Raw genomic sequence first — 12,178 nt, forward strand, 5'->3', positions numbered from 1 at the left:
ATCAATAATGTTTGTTTACATCGTAAAATCAGAGTGATCTTCAAGTGAAGATCCCTCGATCCAGCACTACAAACTCGTTATTAAAAATGATAAAGAAGTGAGATCAATCGAATTTTGATATATTCAAATATGAACAAACATTATATTGGACTAGCGGTAGAGCCGGCATTAATCCTTGCACAAAATATTTAAAATGAAACAATAAAACTATTATATGTATAACAAAATAACTAAAAAAATGAATGAAGATTTACTTGATCGGGCAAATTTGCTAGGGACAACCGAAGCTTTGGAGCTTCGCCCTTATCAAGACCGCGACTGAGTTTACACTTTTTGGTCCTCTTTATTCTCTTTCGAACTGACCAAGCCATAACTTTGGTTGGATTATGGTTGTGGGTTCTCAACCTGAGGGTTGGAGGTTGAAGATGGGTCTCATAAAATATGGGTTGATGATCACAAGGTTATAGGTTTAGGGTTTCACACATAGTCTCTAAAGATTTTTGCTCACCAACCATTAAAAGATTGGGCGCATGTCTTTTTATAAACCTAAATTGATTAACATGCATTATTTTGGATAGTTGGCTGATTTGCTAGCACAAATTCGTGATTTGGTGGTCGGAGGGTTGTGCGACACAAAGTGTGTTGCTCATATCAAAACGGGGCCAAGCGACCCCCAGTGTGTCGCAGAGCCAAAATCTGACCAGCTTCTATGAATATGCTCAAAATCACATTGGCAACACAAGGTGCGTCAATTTTGGTGGTCGATTTTGGTCAACAAGGCTGGGCGACACACTATGTATCACACTCCCCAAATCTCACCAAAATCATGGGATTTTGATCATCATGATTAATCATGCGTTTTTTAACATGGTTAGGACGTTTCTAGACTAAATACACCTGACTTTTTACGTCATATAGGGTCAGACGTTTTTAATAGAAGTGATTTTCATTTGAAAGTGGTTGGCAATTTAGGCTCGTGCCATTAAGGAGTATTTTCTATTTTATTTTTTGAATTTTAATTTAGGATCGTTTAAATCTCAATGTTTATTTGAAAATGAGCATTTTCTAAAAGAAAACATATGCATGTAGTTGTTATGGCATTTTAGAGGCCTTTGGATGTTGAAACATGGGTTTTCGGGCCAAAAAAAGTTGGGCGACTCACTTAGTATCGCACCCAATTGGTTAGGTGACCACCCTGTGTCGTAAAGTTTGGGCAACACTGTTTTAAGGTATTTTTCGACACTTGTATCCCTGATGCGAACAATGAGGAAGCCAATTGCGACCTAGGCCCGCGGGCGCTAAAATGCCTGCGGACCATGTAAGCGATGTTGAAATAATTCTTGATCCAGAGCGAATTTTTTAAAGGCAATAGATGGGTTCCAAAAATCATGTGGAGGTAGCACTTGATTCCTTAAGAACACCTTCCAAGTTTCGTCGCGATTCGATGATGTTAAGGTGGATCAGAGACAAAACCAATTTTTAGGTTCGGCCTTTAGCATGCGGAAAATACATCTCATAACTACAAACTTATCACCGGAGCTTTAGATAAACATCATACCACTTCTATTGGATTTAGAATGTCCGGAAACCCCCCAATACCAAATTTCAACTCATTCGGACATTTTTGGACCATCTTATGGCCAACTTACCGAAAAATGGTGGGTTACACACTATTCTGGTACACCTTCGGTGAACCAATTTCCATTTGTAATATGATTTCGGGATCACCTTTGAAAGGTCATAACTTCTTCATCTTAAGTTGGATCGAGGTCAAATTTCAGGAAGATCTTCGTCTAGTCGCCGTGTACGTATTGATATGTGGCACAACTCATGACACGACCCGAGACAGAAGAAATCTTAGAGAGAAGCCGTTTAAAAAAACTCATGCTTTACAGATTTTTGCAAAGAGGAGATCCATTCAATCAAATTGCCATATCACGAAGCTCTGACCTCGGATCGACTTAAAAATGGGTCCATTGGGATCATGACGCCGAGGGCTTCGATCCAAAGTAAACATCATATGTGATAAGTGAACAAAAAGGTTGTATTTCAAGGTTGCAATAAAGATTTTCTGACGACTGGAATCCATATTCCTGCAAATTTCCCCAATTTGGAAAGCGGCAGTCCTGCCACTAAATTGAGTCATTCTTGTCACCAAACGACCGTGACGACTTCCACGTCGTTTCATGATAGAAATATCGAACTAAAACGTCAAGAAATGGATAATATCTGAGATCTAATATCGCAAAATCCCCATCTTTTGACGGATTTCGCTAAGAGCTCAATACTTATATTTGAGGATAAAAAGATATATCAAAACGATCGCCTCGCCATGACCATCACTTTCGTGACATTCTTTTCTCTAGAAGGTTGTCAAAAATACCCGAAACGGGCCTTGGATGACCACCATAACCTATGGCCCCTTTTTGGGAACCATCTTGCCATTTTCGATATTTGGGGTAAGGACAAAATAATCATTTTGCCCCCAAAAGGAGATTCAACTTTAATTCATAGAAAATATATTTTTTAGCAATTTTAGTTAGTTTTCAGCACCCACTTTTGAGTGTTACATAAGCATTTGTAACCCTAAGTTCAAAAGAGGAGGAATTAATGCGATTTGGCCCCTAAGCTTAAGAATTAATTGATTTTTTTTTTAGTCTGGCAATGTTTTCCTCTATCCCTTTTCATCCCAAGAGAGGAGAGAGAAAACTTTATCCATAAGCTATTGCCCCTAGAAACTTCCTACTCACTTGAGATTTCCCACTTCCAACCTAGCCGTCGGTTCAGTCCAAAGAGGCTACTAGGTAACCCCTCACTCTTTCTCTCTCTTCCTCTTTCTTTCTCTCTTCTTTCTTAATCACTTTCTTTTTTCCCCTTCCTTCTGTCTTTCTCTTTCTCTCTTTTTCTCACGGCTAACCGGAACAGCCTGTCCCTCTTCTTTCCCTTCCCTCTCCCTCTCTCTTTTTCTCTCCCTTCGCTCTCTCTTCTCTCCCTTCCCTCTCTCTCTTTCTCTTTCTTTCTCATAGCTAACCGAGCCGGCAACCAGCCTGCCCTTCTCTCTCCCTCTCTCGTTTTTTCCTTCTCTTTTCCCTTCTTCTCTCTCTTTCTGTCACTCTATTCTCTCCCTTTTTCTCATTTTCTCTCTTTCACACTCTCTTTCTCTCATTTCCTTCTTTCTCTATCTCGGGCCTCTCTTCCTCAATCTCTTTATTTCTCCCTCTTCCCCGTTTCTCTATTTATCTTTTGTACTCTCTTCTGTCCTTATCTCTCCCTCTCCCTTTTTCTCCTTCTTCTCTCACTCCTCTTTTTTTCACTCTCTCGAGCATCTCTTTCTCAATCTCTTTATTTTTCTCTCTTCCCCTTTTTATCTTTCTCTCTCTCTCTCTCTTCCTCCCGCTCCTCTCCCCTTTTCTCTTCCCTTCTCTCCTTTCTCTCATTCTCTCTCCCTCTCTTTGTTTCTTTCTGTCTTTCTCTCTCTGCTCTCACTTTCACTCTCTCTTCCTCTCACTCTACTCGAACCGGTGGCTATGCCGCCGGTCCTCTCCCTCCTCTTTCTATTTTCTCTTCCATTATTCTATTTTATTTCTCCTTTTTCTCCCTCTTTCTCAACTGAATCGGCAGCCTAGCCGCTGATCCCTCTCTTCTCTTCTCCTCTCTCCTCTCTCTTCTCTCTTCTCTATCATTTTTCTCCCCATCCTCCTCCTTTTCAACTAAATCGATGGCCTAGCCGCCAATCCCTCTCTTGCCGTTCTCTTTCTTTCTCCTTCTCTCTTCTCTCATCTCTCCCCTTCTCTTCTCTTTTATCTTCCTTTCTCCCTCTCTCTTCTCAACCAGGACGGCGGCGTAATACCGGTTCCCCCCTTTATCTCTTTCTCTCATACTCTCTCTTCTCGCATTTTCTCTCTTTTCCTCTCACTCCACTCGAACCGGTGGCTAAGCCGCCGATCCTTTCCCTCTTTCTCTGTCTCTCTTTTGACTTACCCTTCTCTTGTTATCTCTCTCTTTTTTTCTTCTTCACTCTCTTTCTTCTTCGCTCTCTCTTTTTTTCTCTCTCTACTTATATGAGGCCCTTTAACAAGACGGCGTCGAAAGGCTACCGAAATGACAAATAGTTGTCTGGCAACCTTATGTGTGTGTTCATGAATCGCAAAGTGCAAGCAAGGAGGCTAACGCTGAACCGGCCTCAGACTAGGGAGGTTTTCCGTCGTGATCTAAGAAGGCGCCCGCGAATACCCGAGCGTGTCACGAACCCCCCGTGAGGTAGGTACCACCTCACACCCAATAATCCTCTCTCACTAGTTGGTACCTGTCCACATGTACACCACACACACCATGGTTAGCGAGAGAGCGATCTCGAGCAGGACCCGAACCCGGGTCCCCGCACGGTCATATTACCCGACAAGATTGAGGCCCAACCAAACACATATTGTATCGCTCCTTGGTGAGTTATCATTTTGAATAATGTACTAGAAAGCAATAGTTATTATTATCTAGAATAAAATAATTGTTTAGGCTGTAGCCAAATGTGGCCATGTATGAAAGTAATAGTTATTATTATCTAGAATAAAATAATTGTTTAGGCCGTAGCCAAATGTGGCCATGTATGAAGAGAATTTGAGTCTTCAAATAGTATTGGAAAAAAAATCATGCACAATTATAAGAAAAAATAAGGAAAAAGATATTGTATTTCAAATAGAAAATAATTCATAAAATCATGCGCAATTATAGGGAAAAATAAGGAAAATAGAATGTACTTCAAATAGAAAATAATTCATAGAGTTAAGAATGAGGAAAGATCGGTTCCTCTCAATCATATTTAAAGGAGGCGCTTAAGATTGCGTAATGAAAATTAGGCTGGCAACCCATGTCAGCCCAGTTAACCCAGCTTGAAAAACTAGGGGCGTGTGTGCACCACTATGTGGTGCAAGGCCTAGCTGGATCGGACCTAGGCCTACAACAAAGCTGGAACGGCCTTGTGTTTTCTAAGGGTGGAATAGGCCGGGTGTGCTAGCTCAGCCCAAAAGAACTAGGGTTTGGGGACCTGAGGACCGGGCTAGGGCCAAGTCGGGCCTCGACCAGGTCAAGCTAGGGCCAGGGCCAGGGCCAGGACCAAGACCTCTTCAACGTCGATGGCCTCTTTGGCCAGGTCTGGGGTGGGGTGCCCACGGCCCAATCAAGCCAGGGCTAGAACCAAGACCTTTTCAATGTCAATCGAGCTAGGACTAGGGCCTCTTTGGCCCGGTCTGAGTTGGGGTGGGCCACGTTTGATTTATATAAGACCCAGCGCTCACCTAGATTATGAATATGAATTATAACATCTATTACATTATCCAATAATAACTCATGTTCATTATAAAAAAGATAATTACTTTTTGTTTAAAAAATTATTTTAATAGGTAACTTACCTATTAAGCAAGAACAAATTTGAAAATTTTACACAAGTACATGATATTTTAGAAGTTAGTGTCATGAAATTTTATTTGTAGAGTGTCAAATTTCAACTTTACCTTTTATGGAGATGACAAAAGTACTACTTGTCCTGTAGTAATATTTACAAAATTGCCCTTATTTAATGATGAAAACATCACAAAAAGTAACTTTTTTTTTAAAAAAATAGATTACAAAGTTAGTAAATCCACTATTCACAACTCTCTTTATCTTTAACCTTGGTAATTTGAAGGGTTGTGAAGTTTAGATTATCTTTTATATATATATATATATATATATATATATATATATATATATATATATATATATAAGTCACATAATCAAAGATCATGAGGCGAGTGTGTATAAAGGACAATTAGTTGAAGGGGTTTGAGCCTTACCCCTAGTAAGGGTTAGTAGAATGCCTCATGATCGTTATAGTCAGAGAATGGTTATTTCTATTTATGGATCTTAGAATTTATGTGAGCTTGAGCATTTCTTATTGAGTCATGCATGAGATGGTTAGATTACGAGAGGACATAAGCCAAATTTCTGACATTGAACCAATTAGTACTTTGTGCATAGGAACTTGCAAATGGGAAGCCACTCATACTGGTTTTTTTTTTTTTTTTTTTATAACGGGAAGCCACTCGTTCAGGTTTGGATCCACTGAGAACCGTTGTCAAGAAAAGAAATATGAAAATTTTATTTAAAGCATGAAAAATATATCTAAAGTATACACATCCAAATGAAGTTGAAAATTAATGAAAAAATATACTTTAAATAATCAATTTGTGCTCAAGAGTATTTTCGAAATTTTCTAAAAAAGATAGAAAAATGTAAAAATAAATATTAATGGCCAAAAACATTTTTCAATCTTTGTCAAAATAATAAAAAATAATAAAAAATACATTACAAATACAATCCCTTATTTTAAAAATTTTTATATAATTATTTTTAAATTTTTTAAAAATACCCAGCAAGTCCACCAAAACCAATTGAAACCGGAATCGACGGATTTCGATCTAACCCAGCTGTTCCAATGTGAACCACCCGAATTTTCCTACACCGCTCCTAACATAAAAAATAATATAGGCCAAGTGATGTTGCCCGCTGTTATAGCGACAACTTGATTTTTTTTTTTTTTATTCTTTTTTCCAAAGTAGTCACTAAGTCAAGTCTCATTTCACTGCTAAAAATAACAATAGAGAATGAACATGCTTATATACATGCATTGAGAAAAAAAAGCATCTTTAATACAAATTTCAGAACTTGCTAAAAGTATCAGAAGTGATCATCAATGTATCCAGTTTATAAAGGAGATTTGCAGCTTGACCATAGCTACAATATACTAATATGCATCACACATATTCTCATTACTTGTCATTAAATAATTAACAACAAAAAACAAAACACATAAAGAGCGTGATAACGTAATCTCATGAAAATATAATTTAACGTAACGTCATGAAAATATAATTTTGTTTGATGCAAAGTACAATATTTTTTTGTTACCCATGTTTGCCATGTATTTTTGTTTTGCCACTTAGGCTCTTTTTGGTAAATTCACCTAGGCATATTTTTTTTACACTCTTTTTGGAAAATTTACCTAGGCATATTTTAGGGAATTAAACATAGGTAAAATGGGGAAGGGACTAGGGCTGTGGTGGTAGCACCCCATATCCTAGTCACCACGTCGTGGTTTCCATTCTCATCACTAACACCACTCACTAATACCTTAAAAAAGCTAATTCCTAATCTACTTTGAAAAACGGGTAGGGGCATTTCTTTCCTATTGAATTATCCAAAAAAAACAGGGATAAAATTGAAATTCTTGATAGAAAAATAGTACTGATTACCTATAGTGGATGATGACATCATTAAAGAATTGAGCCTAGGACATAGTGTTGCAAATCGTCAAGACATCGTCAAGGAATTGACAAGTGCTAACCAATTAAACCTTTGCTTTTTTCTTAAATGATTGTTTCTTAATCACTAATAAATGCCATTATTCCTCCTAATTAATAAAAATGAACTTATTAAAAAATAAATTATATGACAAAACAAGAGTATATGAATGTTTAAAAAAATCGAGTACATTAAAAGAATACTCATATTTATAAGTACCCTAACATAATCTTATACAAACAAAAATAATCCATCGTAAAAAAAGAGAAGAAATACCATCTCCTATGGAGTCAACTCTTCAAGATCAATAGAATAGAAGCAATACTTTATGGGTGCAATTGGCATACGGATGCATCCATAGCTATAGAGGTAAGGTGCACCTTCAAATTTTATCATAGTATATAATTTTGATGAAAAATGTTCTTAGGATTATCTCAAACCCTATTTTTATATCTAATTATAAAATTTTAAATTTCAAAAATGGTTAAAATCAAATAGATCTATAAACATATGAAAATCTTGAAAATGGATGGTGTAGATAATATATTGTAAAATGCACTAGTTCTGAGACTTAAAATGTTTTTATTTTTCATGGTCATACATCTTGATGTCGGATGATCAATCAAAAGGTTTTTCGATGTTAAGACTACCTTTTCCGATGGATTTTTGAGGTGAATCCGTAGTTCTACATTATAAGGTTGCATCCTTATATAAACCTATTCCATACTTTGTAGGCCATTTCATGTAAGGAAGCATATCGAAAGTGGTTGAAAAAAACCAAAAGAAATATTAAACATTAGCAATGTCATTTTTGTGGAATTAATTTGGATAAATGATGCGCCTCAAAACACTAAAGGAAAGTATCTAAAATCATAAAATTTCTAATTAATGGATTCATTTTCCCTAAATACAATACGTCAAAACACATAAGGAAAATATTCAGAATCAATAATTTAATTTTTTTTTTTTTAGGATTGAGTAATGACATTATGAGACCCTCCCAGACCCATGTAAGTATGACCCTAATGGATCATCATTAAATTTTGAAACAGATATCTAGAAAAGTTATCACAAAGATGTTGGACTTGGGTGAATGGGTTTATTGATAACTCTTCTAGAGATCCATGTCAAAATTTAATGGTGATCTTTTGAAATCCTACTCACATGGGAGTGGGAGGGTCTCATAGTATTAGTACTCTTTAGGATTTACCATAAATCATGAACCTCATAAATTCCTTTGTCATCTTTTCATTGGGGCACACTTACAAAAAAGATTTAAAAATATTTTTTCGATAAAAATATAATAACCAAAATACCCCTTGAAACTTTTAGGGGTATTTTGGTTATTTTATTTTATTGATAATATTTTTTAGAAGTGCGAGTCTAACAGAGGATTGGACGCCTAAAATTTGGTGTCAAAATATTTTGTAGCAAAAAATTAAAAATAAAATAGTGTAGAGGCTTGATATTGTGATGGAGGCCATCTTACGCCTTCATTCAGAATGGACGGTTGGATAAAGGTAAGTATATAAGTTTTATGTTGTAGGAAAAACATAAAAAGCTTACTGAAACCCCATTTGATAAAAATCTCACCAACATGATGAGAAGAAGATAATGAATTTATATATTTTGGCGATTTCAGTGATTTGGGACTTTGAATGAAAACAGAATCAATGAAATATATCATGCACTTAAATGGGTTCTGATGGCAGCGAATCGATGTTATTCTTCAAAATGAGTGAAAAGAATTTGCAATCTTTCGCTTAAATGGGTTTCTTGAATTGACACGTTCCTAACATTTTAAAGCACTAAGGAGACGTACTATTGTGTAGTTAGTAATATATTGGTAAGTTTATTTAACTACTTTATGGTTCATGCCTATCAAGATTGTGCTTTAAAGTGGATACATATCAAAGCAAATAAAAAAAAAGGAATGGTTTCTATACTTCCCTTACAATATAGAAGATATATGCTTCTCCCCATCCAGCTGTTCAATTTAGATCAAGTGAGTCACTGAGCGTTTGATCTAGATCTGATGCCTCAGAGTTTTTATTTTAAAATTTTCTACAAATTGTATGAAAATAAAATTTGGTAGTACCATCATCTCAATGGAGCTTACCTAATACAAATATTAAAAAGTAATTTTGATAAAATATAATAACAAAAATACCCCGAAACTTTTAGAGGCATTTTAGTTATTTTATTTTATTGGAAATAATTTGTTTATATTGTTTACATGTTTGGGCTAAGGATAGGAGTGGACGTTAAAAATTTGGTGTCAAAATATTATATAAAAAAATATTTAAAAATAGAAAAAATGACCTTTACCCCCCTCTCCGAAACTTCTATCCCTATTAGGCCATTGGGTTCACCAAAATCTCTTCTACCCCCTCAAATTTTAAAGTTTGGGACTTTTAGCCCCAAATTGTGTTTTTCTTTGTTATGTTAACAAATTTGATTTTTTTATTTTACAAAATTTTTCCTTCCTTTTCTCTTCCGTTGCCTAAAACCAATCTTAACTCTGTGGATCCCACTCTATAAATTTAGGCATGAAAAAATAAGTCAATTTTTCTTTAACATTATACCCTATTTTACAATGATATCAATATCGTTTGAACTTGAAAAATGATTAATCAATATATTTGTTACTATTGTTGATGGTTATTTTTATTTATTTATTAAAAAACTTTATCAAAATACTTATAAGAGATGAAATATTTAACAATTAATATATTATTGTTATTATTACAATTATTATAATAATAATTATAAATGATTATTATCAATAAAATTTATATATCAAGTCACAAAAAAAATATGGATGACTAATGTATGGGTTTGGCATTTTGTAAAACAAATAGATTAAATTTGTAAAAAAAACAAAGAAAAATATAATTAGGGGGCTAATGGTCCCAAATTTTAAAATTTGACGGGGTGCAAGGGATTTGGTGAACCCAAATGGTTAATAGGAATGGAAATTTCAGGGAGGGGGTTAGAGGTCATTTTCCCTTATAGAGACCTGACATTGTGATTAGGATCATCTCAACCTTCCAGATTAAACAGTTGGATAGAGGGAAGTATATAAGTCTTATATAGTAAAAGAAGTATAGAAAGCTGGTCTAATAAAAAAAAAAAAAAAAAAGGGGTTCATAGCTAGATTCCTAAATGGATGAAGCAGCACTAATTTCACCATCATATGCTGGTTTAAGAGGACTAAACAAAAGATGTCACAACACTAATAATGAACATGTTTCTGGTAAGGTAATTGTTAGCTCATATGAGGGAGTAATGCTTTGCTGAGTTAGGGTTTTAGAAGCTCTGGTTTAAATTTTGGAAGCCACAATCATGTTGCCCATAACGTCCACTTTGGGAATAAACATCGTGGCTCCATCTTTTTCATATATAATGCGACGACAAAAAGCTATGTTAATGGCATGCATGCAACTAGGATGGAAAAGACAAATGGGAGAAAAAATGGCATTTAGGCACCAAAATGAGAGAAAAAGATGAAAATGACACATGAAAAGAGATATCAACGAGCTCTTCCCATGGTAATGAAAGAGAAAACAACATTTTTATAAGAGGAAGCTAAGGCATCGGTGAGGGAGGACCCATCATTACCCAAGCTTTATTCTAATTATTTGGGATCGGCTACATCAATTTTGTTTTTCCATTTTTCTCTAACAATAGTCATACTCTCAGTAAGACTAAAAGTCACTATATCTTTTTATCACTATTTATATCTATATCTTTTTGGGCTTTCCTCTTATCCCTTTAGAGCTTTCCACTTGAACCAAATCACACCTTCTACCGAATGATGTGTTAGATTTGCGCTGCATGTACCCAGCCTATCTAAGTCTACTTTCTCTCATCTTATTGCCTATTGATGTCACACGTAAGTTCCCTCGTATTTATTCATTAGGAATTCTGTCTTTTCTTGTCTTGTTATTCATCATCTTAACATCCGCATTTTAGCTACATTCATTCTATGAATATGTTGTTTCTTGACCGCCAAACATTTAATCTTATAAAGCATGACTGGTCTTACAATCATCCCATAGAACTTTCCCTTCAGTCTCTCTGGAAGTACATCTCCACTTCTCTAACCCAACTCTAATTCTATATGCAACATCTTCCTTAATCTCTATATTCTCTTAGATTATCAACACCCTAAATATCGGAAACAATCTCTTTTAGGTATTTATTGATCATCGATCTTAACTACTTTATCATTTATACTCCTACTATTACTGAGCTTGCATTCCGTATATTATGTCTTAGCCTGGCTAATTTTAAAATATTTAGATTCTAGAGCATCCCTAACGTTCTAACTTGGTGTTGACACCGCTTCAATTCTCATCGATTAAACATATGTCATCTACGAACAACATACCCCAAAATATCTAATCTTGTAGTTACTTGGTTAACTCGTCCATAACCAAAACAAAGAAATATGGGCTCAGCCCTGGCCCCTAATATAAGCCTATTGCGATACAAAAAAATTTGAGATAGCAGTAAAATCAGCCAATAACAAGTCAAACACAAGCATAATTCAAAGAAACGTAGGATTTCTTCTCCAAACACCAATCTAGAGTTCCAAAAGCCTAAGTTTTTCTCTCATTCAATTTCTAAAATTCATGTGGAATTACCCCCTCAAGGCCCCACACGCCTCTTATTTATTATAATTGAATGTTTCAAGTACAAAACGTATCCAAACAAATAATACCTCACTATTAAGATAACTCTTCTGAAATCTCAACAATATAATTTGTAGCGATTTACTAATCTTTGCAGTATTTAAAATTTTGACAATCTGGATTGGGAACGTCCGATCCGAATCAAG

Source organism: Amborella trichopoda, chromosome 6 (assembly GCF_054954075.1).
Source record: "Amborella trichopoda isolate Santa Cruz 75 chromosome 6, AtrichopodaSantaCruz75HAP2 v2.0, whole genome shotgun sequence".
NCBI classification, from domain to species: Eukaryota; Viridiplantae; Streptophyta; class Magnoliopsida; order Amborellales; family Amborellaceae; genus Amborella; species Amborella trichopoda.